We start from the raw sequence: 19858 nt of genomic DNA, 5'->3' as shown, positions 1-19858 counted from the left end.
AACCCCACCCCCACCCCCACCCCTTAGGGATGTTGGGATACAGCATGTCCTTTCCCAATTCCCCTCCTACAGTTTTGGAAAGCAATGAGAGAACTAGGCTGGCTGGAGCAGGGAGCTGCTGCATTTGTAGGTAGGATGAAGGCAGATGCACATTGATAATGTCTGGCTTCTGTTATTTGAGTCTTTCTCTGATCCCCTCCCTAAAAATAAGGGGTTTTTCACCCAAAGAATGAAAGCCCATTTACTATTGTTGTCAAGACAAAATTCGTTGCTATATTCGTAGAAAAATGCCTAGTATATCAAATATGTGTAACTTTGGATTTTCTGCTACTTTCAGTTGAGCCCCAGTTCTCCATTTCTTTGATAACTAGAAATTTCCTGCATTTGTGGCTTATCATTATCAGGTTTTAGTGCTAGTGAGGAGCCTGCATCATGGAGCCCTGCGGTATTAATGCCAGAGGTTGCCTCTGTAACCCTCTGAGGAGAAAGATAGTAGAATGCAAATGTTACTGGTGCTCTCTGGGGTCATAGGATGCAGGGCTAGTACTGATCATCTCCCTAGTTCTTATCCTATTCTGGGGAAGTTTAACTGTCACAGTAGTCATTACAAAAGCTATAAAAAGGTCTCAATGTCAGCTTTCTAAAGCTTCAAAAAAGGCACAGCTGTATTTCTCTCTTTCTCTCTTCATAGTGCTGACCACTTATAAAATCTCCCACTCAGAAAGATAGTAGTCTATGTTTTCTTGAAGAGCTTTCTTGATTACTATGGATGAAGGCTTCCATTCTCTAATATATTCAAGGGTGTTTATTGAATACTCACTTTGCAAAAAGTCCATCCTTGGGGATGGGGATACAGTGGAGAGCAAAACAGCTAGTCACTGCTCTCAAGGTATTTAGAGTCTAGTAGGCAAGGCAAAAAATAAACCATAGCTGAAATGCAGTGAGCACTCACATGGGAAGATTACAAGGGGGTATAGCAAAAGGCTCTAACCTAGTTGGATGGATAAATTAAAAATTAGCCAGACAATGGCAGAGGAAGAGTGTTTCAAGAAGAGGGACAGCCTGGGCAAAGCACCGTATTGCTGGAGCAGAGAGTGCTGGGGAGATTGGTCAGGGGGGTATAAACAAAGGCAGATGCAGGGGTCTGACCATGATGGTCCTAGAAACTCCTCTTAAGGAGTGTGAATTTTATCAAAAGTACAATGGGAAACCATTGAAGAATTTAAAGCGGAGGAGCAAAAAGTGCATATTGGAAAAAAGTGTCTTGTACCCCATACTGAAACAGAGATACAGACAAAGGCTTGTTTACAAATGCTAAGCAACAGGAACCCTCTAACTTTGAACCCAGTTCTGCCACATATTCATGTATTCACCTACTAGCATTATTTTTCATTTTGAGTAAGGATGTAATATGGGAAAAAAATCAAAAGTAGTCCTGGTACTTTGGATTCTCTAGGATTCAGAGATTTCCATGAGCCAGGATGTTCGAGGCTAAGACTGACACTTCAAAATAATGAAGGAAATTGTTTTCATAGTGTCCAGATGAGAAAAGGTGAAAGGAGATAGTCAAGATGTTGACAATGGTTATCTCTATTACGAGTGATTTTATGATTTATAGTTTCCAGTAGTCTCCAAATCTCTGTCTTTATTTTATAACCTGAGAAAACATTATTTTTAAGTTAGAGTGTAATAATAAAGTTAAACTTTCCAGAATTTTTCTCCTTTCTTTTATTCTTTTATCATCCTTCCATCTTTGCATATCCTGAAGGTCACAGAGAGCATGTTTTGATTCACTGTTCATTATTCAGGACCCTGGGACCCTGGAGGAAAAGTCCTGGGAGGTCAGACTGACACAGAGGTGATAAATTCCATTTCACCATTGATTTTTATAGCTGCTGCATTTCTTTCAGCCTCTTCTTGCCCCAAGCAGCATTAATAATAGATTTCATGTCTTCTTCCGAATTTAATGCTCAGCCCCAGTCTGTCGTTGAAGCAGGCTCAACAACTAACACGGCTTTTCTTCTGAAATCCTAGTCCTGAAATATCTCCGGAAAGATACTCAGTGGTGAGGCTGTCATCAGATGTGCAGCTTAATAGAATGACTTGTATGACTTGATCAAGGCCTTACGTGAGACTAGTGATGGACTCGCATTTTAACAAAGAGGAAACTAAAACCCAGAAAGGATAAGCAACTTGACCAAGGCCATGTAGCTAGTTAGTGGCAGAACTGGGACTAGATTTAAATTTAAATTTTCCTGTTCCTAGAACATGTCACTCTGTCCCATTGCTTGCCCTTGAATGGTGTCAGCGTGGGCAGAAGGTGCTGGGAGGGAAGGCGATGGCTGCATAGTGAGCTCATAGCAGGCACAAAGGGGATTAGGGAAGTGTAAGGTGGAGGATGGAAATCAACAGGGGAGGAAAACAGGGGGTGTGCCAACCTCAGGGCAAGACTCACACAATCCAGTCTAATCCAAATCAGGCTGGCAAGCGTCTTTGATTGGTCCATCTGGCTGAGTTCTCCAAGCTGTTCTCCCTGAACTATGCCCAGCTGGCAGAATGAAAATCATTTGAAAAATATCCGGAAATTGCTACTCACCAGGGAGCATCTGTGAAAAATACTGGCCGCAAATGAGCTGGCAGGAATCAGTGACTGCCAGGTCACCATGCCAGGGCATGTTTTTCTGAAGGGGTTCAGAGTTATTTCTCAGATGGGCTGCTCAGCTGCTGTAAGTGGTTGGGCCTTGTGGTCTTTTTTGCAGTGTTTCTTGTGATGCAGGAGATGTGTTCTAGAAAAGCTATGGGTAAATCAGAGTTTCATACCTGGAATCATATTTTTCAAGTGCACTCGTGAATATTTCTGTGGTGACTCTCTAAACTGAAAGATTTTTCATAAATAATTTGCCGTTTCATAAGTCTGGATTTCTTAATGCAGAATTCATCCAGGGTCATTATGGTGAAGAAATTCTAGGGTACTGAGACGTAATCTGTATTTTTGTACAATTGTTGCCAGGAATGGTAACTAAAAGGCAAAGACAGACCGTCTTTTCAGTAGACTGGGATCCTGGGATTTGGCCTACCACATTGGCAATTTGTCCAGCCTCTGAGCCCAATGGCTCCTTAAGGAATCACAGCTGGAAAAACCTAACCCAACATTTTAGCTCATCCCTTCCTATCCCAGGTTATTCCCAACATCCTTGAGTGATTTTTCTTGTCTCCTATACCCTTGTCCTTCTTCAAAATACTGTTGTTCTCTGCAAGGTATCATGTAAGTATTTTGGTTTGAGCTCAGAGTCCAGGCTCTTTGATCTCATTTGGGAATGAGACCACTTGCTGATCCCTATTGACTTTTCACCTGCTGGGTAGAATCCAGCAGTTCACCAGAAATGGGTGCTCTGAGTTTTTATAAAACAGTTGAAATTAAGAGAATAAAATGCTTGCTTACCATTTGTATTAGTCAGGGTTCTCTAGAGAAACAGAACCAAGAGGGTATATATGTGTACATATATATATATATATAGAGAGAGAGAGAGAGAGAGAGAGAGATTATTAGAAGAATTTGCTCATGAAATTATGGAGGCTGAGATGTCCCACAATCTGCTATCTGCAAGCAGGAGAACCAAGAAAGCCTGTGGGGTGTTGGAATCTAGTCAAAACCCAAAGGTCTGAGAACCAGGGGAGCTGATGGTGTGAGTCTGGGTTGGAGTCCAAAGGCCCAAGACCCAGGAGTGCTGATGTCCAAGGGTAGAGAAGATGGGTGTCCCAGCTCAAGCAGAGACAGCACATTTGGTCTTCCTCCACCTTTTTGTTCTGTTCAGGTCCTCAGCGGATTGGATGATGCCCACCTGCGTTGGTGAGGACGATATTTGTAACTCAGTCTACTGATTCAAATAGTAATCTCTTCTGAAAACACCCTCACAGACACACCCAGAAATGTGTTACCAGCTCTCTGCATCCCTTAGCCCAGTCGGGCTGACACATAAAATTAACCGTTTTAAATCATCCAAATCAAATACACAGACTATCCTGTTCATGAACCTCTATCCCCTTGGTGGCCTGTCTGGTGGCTTCTGTCTATTTTAAACACATGCAAGACCCTATAGACTGAACAGAAAGAAAACACAGTGATGGAAATGACCTCGCAAACTATAAGACCCCATTTTATAGAAGATGAAAATGTCCCAGATAGGTCACACAATGGCTCTCAGAGAAGAATTCCTAAGAATTCAGGACACGATTTCTTCAAAGGCTTTTGCTTTGTGGGTTCCTTTTCCCTACACTTGACCTTTCAGCCTCACTAAGTACAAAGGCTCCACCAGAGCAAAAATTGAGAGTCGGGTTGAGGAGAAAGAGCCTTTGGGCAGCTGAGAGATATGAGAGAGGAAGAACAATGGGAAAGGGGACTTTAAATATTGCTGAGTGACAGGATTTGAATCTCTCTTAATTTCTTTAAAAAACACAACTGAAAATGGAATTTCTTTTCTTTACTTTGATTCATGGACTGTGTGTGTGTGTTTTTTTTAAATGCATCTAAGTATCGCATGAGCCATAAGGAACTTTAGGGTTTATTCCATTTAGGTAAAATACCTTTCCTTTTAGCAAAAGAAGTTGGGAGTGGAGAGGGAAAGTTGTTTTATATTTCAGAAATCCTTAAGATTTCACAAAGCCTCAGTGAAAACTCCACAGGAGACACCGAGTTTGGTAGAAACCCCTTTGTCCCTTGTCAACCCAGTACCCAGATGGGTCCAAACTAACACTAGGATCCCATCTGCCATCCAATCCATCTGCTGGTGCAGTTGCCCACTTACGCTGCTAGGTCAGCCCCGCTAACCATAGGATTCCATTTTTTTATCATGTTTTTTATGTGATTGCTGCTAAATTCTCTTGGCAGATGCCTTTGCTTTTCTTATGTTATATAAATATTGACAATCCCACTTAGAAAAATATTCCTTATTTAAATGGACAGACTTTGGCTGCCATCCACCAACATGGATTGCACTAAAAGACAACCTCCTTGTGACTTCGACACGGCCCTGCTTTCATCTGAAGCTCCCAAGCTGGGGTATGTATTAGAATCACTGAAGGAGGGAGTGCTCATTAACAAGCAAGGAGTCCAGGTCTCATCCTAGGAATTCTAATCTAGGAGCTCTGGGGTGGCCCGGGAATCTGCACTTTAACATGGACCTCCAGTGATTCTGATGGTGGTTTGAGAGACCACACTTTGAAACCGATAAAGGTACTTTCCATAGAGCTCACTCAGTGGCATCTTGTGAGTCACAAGCCCCCTCTAGGCCTGCACCCAGTGGTTACTAGCATAAGTGACATTCACAGGGGAACAAGCAAGGGCCAATGGATTTCACTGCCATGTTTTGATGCATAAAAGAATGCCAGGAAAGCATCCCATTTGAGTCTACTCGTTAGGAGTGCAAGAGTCTTCTAGCTAGATAAGGCAAAGGATCCGTGACTGAAAGATTAAAATCAGGCTTCTTTTCTGCTTCTTGCAAGCGATTTAGTCATTTTGGCCTGGAAAAAGAACTGCTTGGTCGGAGGGAGACACATAGTGATTGTCTTCATAAGCTAAGGGCTGATTTTGTGGAAGGTGGGTTTACAGTTTTCCTGTGTGGTTCCAGAGAAGAACCAGAGCAGTAAGTCAAGCTGTAGGGAAGTAGAGTTTAGTTCAATGAAAGGAAGTTAATAATTAGGGGTCTTGGCAGAAGACCTAAATAGACATTTCTCCCAAGAAGATGTACAGATGGCCAACAAACACATGAAAGGATACTCAACATCACTAATCATTAGAGAAATGCAAATCAAAAGTACAATGAGGTATCACCTCACACCAGTCAGAATGGCCATCATCAAAAAATCTACAAACAATAAATGCTGGAGAGGGTGTGGAGAAAAGGGAACCCTCTTGCACTGTTGGTGGGAATGTAAATTGATACAGCCACTAGGGAGAACAGTATGGAGGTTCCTTAAAAACCTAAAAATAGAACTACCATACGACCCAGCAATCCCACTACTGGGCATATACCCTGAGAAAACCATAATTCAAAAAGAGTCATGGACCACAATGTCCATTGCAGCACTATTTACAATAGCCAGGACATGGAAGCAACCTAAGTGTCCAACGATAGATGAATGGATAAAGAAGATATGGCACATATATACAATGGAATATTACTCAGCCATAAAAAGAAACGAAATTGAGTTATTTGTAGTGAGGTAGATGGACCTAGAGTCTGTCATACAGAGTGAAGTAAGTCAGAAAGGGAAAAACAAATACAGTATGCTAACACATATATATGGAATGTAAAAAAAAAAAAATGGTTCTGAAGAACCTAGGGGCAGGACAGGAATAAAGATGCAGATGTAGAGAATGGACCTGAGGACACGGGGAGGGGGAAGGGTAAACTGGGAAGTGAGAAAGTAAAATTGACACATATACACTACCAAATGTAAAATAGATAGCTATGGGAAGCAGCCGCATAGCACAGGGAGATCAGCTGGGTGCTTTGTGACCACCTAGAGGGGTGAGATAGGGAGGGTGGGAGGGAGATGCAAGAGGGAGGGGTTATGTGGATATAAGTATACGTATAGCTGATTCACTTTGTTATACAGCAGAAACTAACACAAAATTGTAAAGCAATTATACTCCAATAAAGATGGTAAAAAAAAATAATTAGGGGTCTTGAGAATAAAGTGGGCTTCCTTGCATGGTGGTGAGCACTGTACCATCTGAGCATCATGATGAAGAGTCTATGTTAATTAATCAATTAGCTTATGTGCCCTACATTTATCAACCCATTGTGGGGTAGTACGAAGAGTCTGGGAATTGGAGTCGAGTCTAAGTTCAAATCCTGAATCCCTTACCTACTGTGTGACCTTGGAATGTAATTTAACTTTCACAGGGTTAATGTGAAAAGCAGATAGCACATATCACTTGCCAGGCACAGAGTAGGTGCTCATATGTATTTGCTCCCTGCCCCTTTCTTTTGTGTCTGTCATTGTTTTAGGTATTAGGAAAACAAGGATGAGTAAGGTCCTTGTCTCCCTTCCAGGAATTCCTCAACTAATAGTGGGAGACAACCAGAAACAAAAATATGGTGCAAAATTGTACCTGCCGTAATAGAGAGCGACGTGCAAAGGCTAATGTAGGCCCAGAGTGGGGAGGGATTTCCAAATGTTTGCAGGAGTTGATGCTTCCTATCAACCCAGGCTCTTGTTGCTGTCATTTGAATTCTACTGGACACAGAGAGTAGCTTTCCATCTTGGAATAACTCCTCCACACTGGGAAATGCTAAGGGGCAAAGAGACATTTGCTATAAAGCAAAGGTCAAATTCCCCTAGTTCTTTGTTTTTTTGAATCCATTAGTCCAGCAAAAGTTTTTTTGAGCCCCAACCAATCCTAGGTAAGGGGCTGGCAGCTGGGGTTGTAGAGTTAATAGGCACAGTCCTTGACCACATGAGGTTCACAATCTGTCTGCGCAGACAGGTTGAGATGGTTAAATACACTCCACGGTACCTTGATATCCCTTTCAACCAACAGTGTCTTCTCTCACTTTTCCACATTACAGTTCTGTTTATCCTCGGACAGTAAAACTGCTTTTGGCCAACATGGCACTTCTACCCCTAATGACTCTGAACTCACAATAGACTTTTTTATTCAAATTTTAATTCAAAAATTTCATACTTGTAACTTTAGTGATATTCAAACTCTTTTGGTCACACATTTTTATTAGTAAAGAATTGTTTTTTATTAGTAAGTAATTTTGAACCTACATTTATATAAATTATACACAAGTAGGACCATTATTAACGATTTTCTCAAGATGCAATCTACACAACTGGCAAAGCCACCACTAATGATAATGTTTACAGATTCATATATTAAATCATCCTGAAAATTTCAACTTTGGGGGATCCAATTTACTATCATTTGTGACGAAATAGTCATTTTTCTTCTTGTATTGTTGCTGAAGGGATCACATTAAGAGTAACTGGACCGGGCTTCCCTGGTGGCGCAGTGGTTAAGAATCAGCCTGCCAATGCAGGGTACACGGGTTTGAGCCCCGGTCCGGGAAGATCCCACATGTCGTGGAGCAACTAAGCCCACGCGCCACAACTACTGAGCCTGCGCTCTAGAGCCCGCGAGCCACAACTACTGACCCCCGTGCCTAGAGCCCATGCTCCACAACAAGAGAAGCCACCGCAATGAGAAGCCTGTGCGCCACACGAAGAGCAGCCCCTGCTTGACACAACTAGAGAAAGCCCATGCGCAGCAACGAAAACCCAATGCAGCCAAAAATAAAATAAAAAATAAATTTATAAAAAAAAAAAAAGAGTAACTGGACCTCTGCCATTGTAGTTGTATAGGTTTGTGAGTTTGCATGTTGCAAACATTATCTTCAACCCAGACCTCACGTGGAACTCCATTTTGTGAGGGGCAGTTTAGCTAAAACTAGATAATGTCATCAATGAGGCCGCCTAACTGGGCACACAAAAACTGTGAATGCCTCAGTGCTGGAAAGCAGAGGAAGGAGAAGGGGTGGCTGTCAATCCTGCCGCTTTGTAGAATGTCCTCATCTCCCAAGGGCATCTCACGTCCCTCAGATGAACTCGACCTTCTGACGAACAGACAGAATGAAGGCACTTTTTTTTCAACTTTCTGCTTTCTATTGGATAGTCTTGTGCTTCCTTGGAGTGTATACCAAGCACTTGGAGGTCACTCAGACTTGACAGCCAGTTCTCCAGCCCGTTCTGTGTACATGAATAGCTCCACCAGCTGACTGTGTTGGACAGTTGCTCCTTTCCTGGAGCTCAGGCTTTTTTCTAACGTTCCTGATATAGAAGCATTTCAATGAACAACTGAGAATTTGCTACAGTCTGCTCTTCTTACTCACTTTTCGAGTGCAATTCGGTGTTCAGAAAATATCACCTGATGTACAAATTGAAAACAAATTTCATGGTTTTAAAAGAGGTATTTTTAGAGAACTAAACATACTTACACACCACTGTGTGTGTGTGTGTGTGTGTGTGTGTGTGGTTGGTTGGTTGGAGGGAAGGGAGAGTAAGGAGAGGGAGGAGTTTTCTCACCACAGTTTTAGGGTCCAGTTTCATGAGGAGAAAAAGAAAGCACAAGTTTTATACATTGATGATTAATATGATATCAAAACATCCTTTTGTTAAAAAGAGAAACTCTTTCCATTTAATTCTATACAAAAGAACTAAAGATCATCATTTTAGTGAAAGAGAGTTGTTCTATATTTTCTTTTATCCTTCTCTATCCCCTCTAGAATGCATCTAGAACAGGCATTCTTAATATCTTCTGTGCCATAAACCCTTAACTGTCTGGTGAAATGATAAACACCTTCTTAAAATAGCCCATAAATGTATGAAATAAAATACATGGAATCTCAAAGGAAGCCAATTATACTGAAATACTAAAAATCCAAATATAAAAAATCAAATGTATGAGATATTAATATGTTTTTATTTACTAACACATTAAATAACAGAGTCTGGTGGCAGGTTTATGGTGATTTCAAAGTAACATCGAGTGTAAACAATGCTTTGAGATATCTGCAATAACTAGAATGTGATTAGAAAATATCTGTGATTTCTACTGTTGACATCGCTATTAATACTAATAGAGTTGATAGCCTGTAGTCATAGTTGAAAATAGGAATTTATTCAAATAGCAATTTATGGAAATAGAGATGCAAATAGAAATTTATGGAAATAAAGATGCAAGGTTTGTCCCATCCAATTTCGTGTAGCCCTGAAGCCCACTCAAGTCAGGAACTCCTCTTCTAAATGAGGTTCCTAGGGCCCATCTTACTGTTACTGACAAGAAAACTAGTTGTGAGTGCAACATGCTTTCCAGAAGGTGTCAGACTTGCATTTCTGAAGACTGTAATCCAGTTGCTGTAATCTCCCCAGAGTCTCCTGACTTGACTTTTAAGGCAGATAATCCACCAGCGTGAATCATTGAAAATTAGGCAAAAGAATGCTGATTTCAAAGAGAAAAAAAGAGCTTCAAGGAAACAATTTTGACAAGCACTAAGGAAATGCTGTCTGAATTAAGAGATTTTATGCAACCCCCCCAAAAAATCTGAAGAAACAAGGAATTGTTCTCCTGTCTTTTCAGTATGAAGACAGGATTCATGTTGTCAGCAAGGATCAGACATTGAGAAATTCTGAAAATACATCACAGCTGACTTTTGCTTGAAGATGGATAATTTATATCCTCACAGAGGAGTCCATCAGGAGGAGGATTAGAGAACAGAAGACACTGAAGATCCGGCCCATAAGCACAGGCTTCTGGGTACAAAGCAGGGATTAGGCTACGGCTCTTCCTTTCATTTAAGTTGTACCCTTAGAATTCTTCAGATTCTCCAAGAAAGCAAAGAATTTATTGGAAATCTAGTGCAATGAGTAAAAGATGTTTCCTAGAGAGGTCATTGTTCACACAGAGACTGTATGGGCTTCTAACACAAATATGTTTAATTGTTCAGTGGATTTTCTTACATAAATGATCCACTAAAATGGATAGATTTTGACTGAGTTCACTGAATTTGGGGGAGTTTCTTCTCTTTCCGCCTGATTTTCATATTATACTTTCTGGTTGATCTTCATTAGAAAATGACCCCTGTAAATAGTCTGCATCATTTTTCTCTATTATTTGCTTTCCTAGAAAGGACTAATGTCCACTTGGTCAAGTGATATGCTTTTCTTAATGAAATATAAGCAGAAATGACATATGTCAGTTTCAAGCAGAAGTTTTAATAGCTACTGAGTGGCTCTGCCACCTCTTTTTCACTTTCTTCTGTCTCAAGAATGGTATGTCCCAGATTAGAATGGCTCCTTAAGCTTGTATTGCAGAAGAAAAAGACATGAGGAAAAGAGGGGAAGTCTACTGCAGCTGAAGTAATGTGAGAACGGGGAAAACCTTTATTGTTTTAAGCTATTGATATTTGGAGGTTGGTTGTTATACAGCAGAACTCAGTGAAAGCCGAATATTGTTAACTCTAACTCTTTAAATTTCAATTTTCTCCCTCTCTCTCCTGGTTCAACTAGTTATTGATCTATAAGCAAATCAAAAATACAAGTTGACTATGGGTGCTTCTAAGTAATGACCTCTCCTAAAATAATTAAGAAAGAAGGCAAAACCTTACCTCTCTCTACCTTCAATCTTTCTCCTTCTTCCCCTCTTCCTTCTCCTCCTCCTCTTCCTTCTTCTCCTTCTCCTTCTCCTTCTTCGTCACTAAATCCCATCTGTCCGTGTTTGATTGTTTGTAAAACCTTTCCGGATTCTTGCCAAAGGTAACATAATTACTGTATTTGGGTTTAAGTTGCTGGTTCCCAGGAAAAGCTCCTGGGCCTCTGGGACTGGTCAATCAGCCTTGTTCTTTCTTCTGGAGGAATAAGCATGGTACCTAGAGATGAACTTTCATAAAGACGCAAAGTTACATTGACTATATGTTGTGGATTTTGAGGCAGTCCCCATTTCAAATGTCTCATCTCACTGACCCAGTGGTATACATAAGTACCACATTTTTGCTTCTACAAACATGTATCTTAAGAGAATGTATGACTCTACTTATATAAAGTTCAAAATAGGTGAAACAAAGCTACACTGTTAAGTCAGGACAGTGTTTATCTTTTGGGGAGAAATGGAGTGGTGATTGGGAAGGGGTAGGAGTGAGGCTTCAAGGTGGTAGTGTTCTATTTCTTGTCCTGGGTGCACAGATGAGTGTTCACTTTATGATCATTCATTTATGTTTTGTATACTTTTCTATTTGTATATGACACTTCAAGATAAAAAAAAGTTTAAAAATGCAATCACTGTAGCCATAGCCTACTCAAAACACATATGAAATTAAGAGCTTGAGAATCAACAAACTCTTAGAAGGCCCATTTTGTTGTGTAAAGAGAAAAACATTATCTTATTCATTCATCCTGTCTTTCCTGGGCGAAGAACCAAATGCAATTTAATTTAGCACTCTTTTTTCCTATATTGAGTGGTTTTTTTTTTAACAGTTTTTTTTTTAACAGTGTATCAAGGGAAAATGATATCAATTAGATAATTCTACAAATGTGTAATTATATATTACAATAGGTAATTATATATTATATAACTGCGTAAGTATATAATTAATTATCTGTAGTAAGTACAATGAAGTACAGAGTGCTGGGGATATTAAGCATTATCTTCGTCGTGCTGTTATCAGCTAACAGAGGGGAAACACTCTTTATCATATACAACTCCCCTATCTGGAAGAGAAAACAAGTCATAATCAATTCATTCAGTAGGCAACAATGCCAGAGATAAAGCCAGTGATGCCCACATCAGTGCAAAAAGTCTCGGTTCCCCACTTGCCTCTAGCTGCTCCCTCCACTGCTGTCAGAAGTCATCCAGCTCTGGGCAGAATCTCTGACTCTGCAGGGCTCACTTTGATCTTCTTAAGTCTCTCTTTTCACACAAGCCTGTTTAAGCCCAGCTTCAGACACATCCCCTTCAGCAGTGACATACTTTTCTCTACAACTATTCAGAAACTGAGATTTGACCCTCAGTTTTCCTCATTATGAACTCAACCACCTCTGAGCTCTGTGGCCAGATCTGCAAGGCTCCTATGACCCAGACAGCTGGTCTTGGGGGCTCTGATGGTTAGAGGAGACGAAGGAAATAAAGAGCATTGAGGGAAATGGGTTCTGCTTCCCACGGCGCCAAGTCAGCCAAGGACATATTTCCCAAACTCTTCTCCCCAGCAACCAAAAATTTAAAAAAATAAAAGAAGAACAGTTAAACCTTTGCTTTTCAATGAATTCAACTAGGCACTTGGCAGCCCATAAGAAAAACTATATTTGCAGAGAAAAACTACTTGACTCCCTTGCAGTTAGATATGGCCTTGTGACTAATTTCTGGCCAATGGGATGAGAGTGGTTACAAATGGAAATTACAGGCTAAACCCTTAAAGGGGAGGGATGTAACCCTCCTCACCTCTATCCTCCTTCTTTCATCCCGCTGATTGGGATGTGGGTGTAACTTGAACCAGACATGAGGAACAGCCTGTGAAGGGCAAAACGACAAGATAAAGGAGTCTGGGTTCTTGTTCACTTGGCAGAGCAGAGCTGCCTTTCCAGCTCTGACTTTGATATGAGAAAAGTTAATTTCTATCTTGTACTAGCCTTTGTTATTTTCCTTCTCAGAAACATGAAGCCAAGCCTGTATCTCAGCTGGTGCAGAGGCCATCCAGCTCAGTAGTTCTCGACAGGGGAGGTGCAATTTTGTCTCCAGAGAACACTTGGAAATGTCTGGGGCCATTTTTGGTGGTCCCATTTGGGGGTGCAGAGGTTGCTGCCGGCATTAGTGAGTAGAGGCCAGGGTTGTTGTGACACACAGGACAGCTCCCTCCCCCAATAAGACAGAATCATGCAGCCAAAAATATCAGTGGTGCTGAGTTTGATGAGCCACAGTGCACTTCAATTAATAGTGAAGAGAATCTAAGACACAGAGAAATTGAGAGAGGAGCCTTGGTTCCACACAGACTACTGGGCGAGGGCAGTTACCTAGGTCTCCTGAGGCTCAGGTCACTGCTTTAATATTTTTAACTATACCATTTCACCAACCCCAAACCAGATTCATTTTATTCTCTCTCTTCTATTTATTTAATGAGAGGCTGAAAGGGGAGACATAGTACTTAAAGGACTAAGGAAAAGTCACACCTTTCTTCTACCTTGAGTCAACGCTATTTTATCACTAACCGTTTATCAAACATCTATTAATATTTGGGATAGCTCCCTAGGCTGGATGCCAGTCTTAGATCTAGTTGGGGAATTCAGGTGTACGCAGAAAGAGAAGATAAGCAATGCAACAGAGCCCATGGCAGTACCCAAAGAGGGCCCCCTGCAGTGTGTGGGTAGGGATGGAGAGGACAGAGAGAGCACGGTGGGCTCTGGTGGGCAGAGCGTTAGTGACAGAGCCGGGTCTTCCAGCCCTGTGGACCTCCACCTGGCTGAGGTAGGTTTGGAACATCAGTTGTCATCCAGGCTGTAAAATGGTCTCTGCACAGCCCCTTGGCACAGTTTTCGCCCCAGGAGATGTTAATGAACGTCTGTTATGTTGGACTGTGTACCCCCTCATCTCCCTTCTTAGGGTGGCAGCTATCTGATTTTCCTTTGCCAAGCTGCTCTGCCCCCGTTCTATGGGATTCTGGCGGGGTGCCAATATCCAACACTCTGTTGGATATATTTTAGTTGCCCCTCCAGGTCCTCTCTCCACCCTGCTCTGTGTCCCAGAACCCTAGATGAGCTGAAGCTTGTAGCTGAACATAGCTTAGGCCGAAATAATGCTTCTAATGCCCTTCTTCCGAACAAGAAAAGTGTCCCTGCCCTGCCCATGCACGATCTTTCTCAGGCACAAGAGCTAACCTGATAAACTCTTTCTCATTGAGGTGATAAGTGAAGATACTCTGATGAGCAGGAAACAAAACAAAACAAAACAAAACCCACAACAAAACCCACTAACATCCAGTTTGAAAATCCAGATCCAAATCTTGATTAATTCCGAGTCACTTAATCTCTCTGAACTTCAGTTTTTTCCTCTGGAAATTTGAGATAAACGTAACCGCAGGAAATGACTCCAGAATGGGAGAGATTTTGGGTTCCTGGCTGCTGGTGGTAGATGAATATTTTCTTTCCCTTTAGTGGTGAGGAGAGGTCTGGGAAAGTCCTACAAAGGTTAATATGCAGGTCCACTGGCAATTCCGGACCACAGGCATTTCCTGTCATGTAACTGATAAGCCTGACATGATTGTGAGGAAAGCATGAAAGCTGCTGGTTACAGACAGAGTCTGGAGTGCTCATCCGGGGTCATTCTGGTGCAAAGCCAGCCTGCCCCTGCTACATGCCCCTCACTCTGGGGAGAACCCAACTGAATTTGTTTCCAAAGAGTCCCCCTTGCTGTGCCCCTACAAAGTTGGCCCTGGAAGCCCAATCACCCTCTACCAGGAATGCTTCTAGCCTCCCCTCCAACTGCAGGGAGCCATGTTACAAGAGCAATGATGCTTCCAGAGGCTGGGGGAGCACAGCGTCTGCCTGACACGATCACCATTTGCATGGTTATAAATAAAAAAGACTGACTGAAAAGGTCCAGAAGATGTTTCATATAAGAATTGCTTGGAGAGAAAAGCAGGAACTCTTTAGACACTTCAAGAATCCCCCAAATATCAAAACAGTGGCAAAAGCAGGGCAAGCATGTGTCTTCCTGCCTCTTCCTTGGGTCACTCTTTCCCCCTTTAGCCACATTTCTCCACAGTTCTACCTCAGATTGGCCTATGGGTTAGCCCTGGCTAGACGAGCCACCTGGGGTCCAGGGTGTGTCATTTCTCCATTCGTGGCCACACCCACACACCTAGGATTTAGCTGCCATCCCTCCCCTGGGTCTGCATTCTCCTAGAAGAAAGGTAGACATTTAGGGAGACATATCAATTCTTTTTATCCACACTTATCTTGATATTTAAACTCTGCAATGGTTGTTTCAGTGGTGCTGCTTCACGAATAGAATTTCAGTGTGCCATACTGGTATTTCTGTTTCCCAAACATGACTCCTTAAGGGCTCATGCTGTTTCTTAATTTGCAGGTTATGATTATGGTGGGTAACCACTCTATTATGTGGTTGGCTGTACATTGTTAGTCTGAAAGCCAGACTTTGTAATTAGCTTTGTGACTTTGGGAACATTGCTTCTTTTCTCTGTACCTCCATTTCATCATCTAAAATTTTAAAAAGGGGCTGTCTTAAGTACTGTTTTAGGTCCCTTGCTGCTCTAAGGGATTAAACTTCTAACATTCTTCACAAACTTTCAAATGACCTTTATTAATATTTCCTTTGTTTATATAAGTCAATATATGTTCTAATTAACTATTTCATTAAGAAGACTAATAATGTCTTTGCAAGAGAACTATTAATAGATCAGATTGGGAGTAAGGCCGTGTATAGCAGGGCATTGGTTATACAATAAACAAGCCAGGAGGGGGTCCTCTGGTGACTCCAGAGAAAGCTGGAAAACAAAGCTGGGAGGAAAACAGATTGTGACATAGAGTTGCAGAGCGTTTATAAAGAGGCAACACACACAGACACACACAGACACACACACACACACACAGGGAGAGAGCTCTTCTCCGTGTAAAACGCCTTGCATAGCCAACAAAACAAGCAGTGGAAATTTCCAGCACAACTGACAAGCAGTTTCCAGTCATTAACTCTCTGCTTCCTGAATTTTGCAGAGATTCATGGTGTTTGCAGGCTACGTATAAACTTCTCTTTAGAAATTGTACATTTTCCATGTCCTTTTGTCAGCTGAATGCTCTTTTAATTGTTGCATGTTGGAAAACTTCCTAATATTTAAGTTCAACTGTCCATTTGTTATTGAGACTATAATGAGATAATTGGACAGATTTTTAAAAAATAACATTTTAAGAACACTAGTGATTAGTACCAAATCGCAAATAAAAAATATGCCCTGTGGCTTCCTGTATTGATATCAGTTTGGATTGAGAATATTTTTGAACCAATGAGCAGACTTGGACAAAGCATTCACAATTATTCAGCCTGCTTTCCTAGTGGGAAATGAAGGCTCACTGAAGTTTCATTAATGACTTTTTAATTTCCCTCCTTCCAAGCAAATAGCACCTTGGAAGTGAAAGTGGTCTGAGCCTTGGTTCAAAGAGCTCCTGACTTCAGCTGCTACTGTCAAAGCTTTCTGACCAGAAACAGATGATAGTGACAGTCACCCCAATAAAAACTCTTAAAAATGGTAATGATTGAATGTTTACTGTTTGCTTTATAAGGTAGGTACTATTATTCCCATCCTTGTTTTACATTTGGGGAAATGATTTTAAAGAGGTCAAGTAGCTTGCCTGAGGTCACATAGCTAATGAGTGCAGAATCTGGATTGAATTCAGATCATGCTAAGGCCAGAGACTGAATTCTTTTTATTTATTTATTTATTTATATTAATTTTAAAAATTATTTATTTTTAAATTTTGTTATTGGGGTATGATTGCTTTACAATGTTGTGTTAATTTCTGCTGTACAGTGAAGTGACTCACCTATGTGTATACATATATCCCCTCTTTTTTGATTTCATCCCCATTTAGGTCACCACAGAGCATTAAGTAGATTCCCTGTGCTATACAGCAGGTTCTCATTAGTTATCTGTTTTATACATATTAGTGTATAAATGTTAATCCCAATCTCCCAATTCATCCCACCCTCCTTTTCCCCCCTTGGTGTCCATACGTTTGTTCTCTACATCTGTGTTGCTATTTCTGCCTTGCAAACAGGTTCATCTGTACCATTTTTCTAGATTCCACATACATGCGTTAATATATGATATTTGTTTTTCTCTTTCTGACTTACTTCACTCTGTATGACAGTCTCTAGATGTGGACACTCTGTATCCACATCTCCACAAATGACTCAATTTCATTCCTTTTTATGGCTGAGTAATATTCCATTGTACCTATGTACCACATCTTCTTTATTCATTCATCTTTCGATGGACACTTAGGTTGCTTCCATGTCCTGGCTATTGTAAATAGAGCTGCAATGAACATTGTGGTACATGACTCTTTTTGAATTATGGTTTTCTCAGGGTATATGCCCAGTAGTGGGATTGCTGGGTCATATGGTAGTTCTATTTTTAGTTTTTTAAGGAACCTCCATGCTGTTCTCCATAGTGGCTGTATCAATTTACATTCCCACCAATAGTACAAGAGGGTTCCCTTTTCTCCACACCCTCTCCAGCATTTATTGTTTGTAGATTTTTTGATGATGACTATTCTGAATGGTGTGAGGCGATACCTCATTATAGTTTTGACTTGCATTTCTCTAATAATTAATGATGTTGAGCATCTTTTCATGTGCCTCTTGGCCATCTGTATGTCTTCTTTGGGGAAATGTCTATTTAGGTCTTCCACCCATTTTTTGACTGGGTTGTTTGTTTTTTTGATATTGAGCTGCATGAGCTGTTTGTATATTTTGGAGATTAAACCCTTGTCCATTGCTTCATTTGTAAATATCTTCTCCCATTCTGAGGGTCATCCTGCTTCACTGTCCAAGTGGAAAGCTTTTTTTTCTGGACCTATAGAGTATGAGATTTTCAGCACTACCCCTCTTCCTGACGCCCTATACCACCCAACTGGGCTAATGGTGAGAATTTAACCAAGAAATTCAATTCTGTTTCATAAATATTTATTGAGAGCCTACTGTTTTTTATGTACCATGCTAAGCTGTGCCATGGGGATTACAGAGATAAATAGCCAAGATCACAAAATTTATAGTCCTATGGTGGTGAAAAACATTTATAATTATAGCTGGGATTACAGTTATAAACAGAATGTGATAGTATAATAGAAACAGCAATAAGGGTTTGAGGAAAGGAAGAAATACATTTAAATGGGAGATCTGGGTTGTTTTCGGGGGATACTTGCACTGGATTTTAAAGGATGGGTTGGACTTTGAAAATTAGGCATTGCATGGAGAGAGTATTGCAAAGAGAAGAAACAGCAGGAGCAAATGCAGCTAGGACACGGCTAGGTTCCCGAGCCTACAATTGGGTCATCTCTCTTTGTATCAACCTCCCAAGTAGGTAGATGAGGCAGTAACCTACACAGCTATTGTGGGGGGCTGGGATTGCCCAGCCATGAGAGAAAATGCAATGATTACACAATAAAATTCCAGGCTGCTGGGAAGGACCTATGAACTTCTCAAATAAAGGTGTGGTGGGGCTTTGGGTCTCCACCACAGTATGGTGGGGCTCAGGACAGAAGTTTCCTCTTCCCATCAAGAGCCACAGTGATCCACGAACACCACCCCTGTGTGGCAGGCAAAACCACAGAGCCAACCTAGGTGATAAATCACCTTGGTCCCCAGCATTGCACAGACTGAATCGGGGGCAGACAAGCTGATAGCCATCAGGACACACTGGTATGGTATACCAGGTACAGCTTGTATGATGTACTGCTGGCAGATGTTCTGATTGGTCCAGCCCAGGACATAGGGATTTTTAAATACTTTTAAAAAGGAGGGTTCTTTTTTTTTAAAACATCTTTATTGGAGTATAATTAGTAGGGTTCCTTTTAAGAGGATCACAATATCCTGAAGCAAAGAAACCCCATATGGTTAAATTTGTTTATTATTTATAGTTTGTTGTATATATATTTGTGTTTAAGTTGACTGCTCCATAAATTGCATATTGTTAATTCCATTAATGCATATTTTGCTTTTTCAAATAATCCTTTTTATTGTCTTTATAGGGTCCCTTGAGGGGAAGAAAAAGAATTGTATTTGCTTATATGCTCCTTTAAGAAGTCTGGAATAATTCAGAGGAACATAAAAGCAGTTACTCGACGGGGTGTAGGGAAACTGTGGAGATGGCAGAGAATAGGGTTGCGTGTGTGACTTTTCACTGATCATCTCTTACATTTATTTGTATTTGTTATTTTTGACCCATGTGAATGACCCAGAGCTCTGAAAAAATTAGCAAATAATCCAATAAAAGAACTTCAAATAACTCTATATTTCTGCAAATGCATAGACAATCTCTGGAAAGAGGACAAAGAAGAAACTGATCATAGAGATCACACCCAGGGAGGACAGAGTGGCCAGGGCAGGGAAAGGAAGGAGGCTTATTTTTCACTCTATCACTCACCTGTTGAATACTTTTAATTCTGTGCTATGTACATGGATTATCTGTTCACGAATAAATAAATGGAAAAGTAACATAACCTTAAACTAGAATGACCCTTCTGATGACTCAGGTGAAGGGTTTGCAGCAGAAGAACCAAGCAGGGAGCA

At 41.0% G+C, this 19858-nt stretch overlaps 1 long non-coding RNA gene across 1 annotated transcript; it reads left to right on the top strand.

Annotated features, from left to right (window-relative positions):
• Positions 1 to 4960: 4960 nt before the first annotated feature.
• On the top strand, positions 4961 to 19579 carry LOC118893335. Its single transcript, XR_005019454.1, has 2 exons — positions 4961 to 5059; positions 19318 to 19579. It is a non-coding gene; the product is annotated as an uncharacterized LOC118893335 (long non-coding RNA).
• Positions 19580 to 19858: the final 279 nt, after the last annotated feature.

The sequence above is a fragment of the Balaenoptera musculus genome, chromosome 3 (assembly GCF_009873245.2).
Source record: "Balaenoptera musculus isolate JJ_BM4_2016_0621 chromosome 3, mBalMus1.pri.v3, whole genome shotgun sequence".
Taxonomy (NCBI): Eukaryota; Metazoa; Chordata; class Mammalia; order Artiodactyla; family Balaenopteridae; genus Balaenoptera; species Balaenoptera musculus.
The sequence above is the reverse complement of the archived record's forward strand: the minus strand, read 5'-3'. Positions and strand labels throughout refer to the sequence as shown.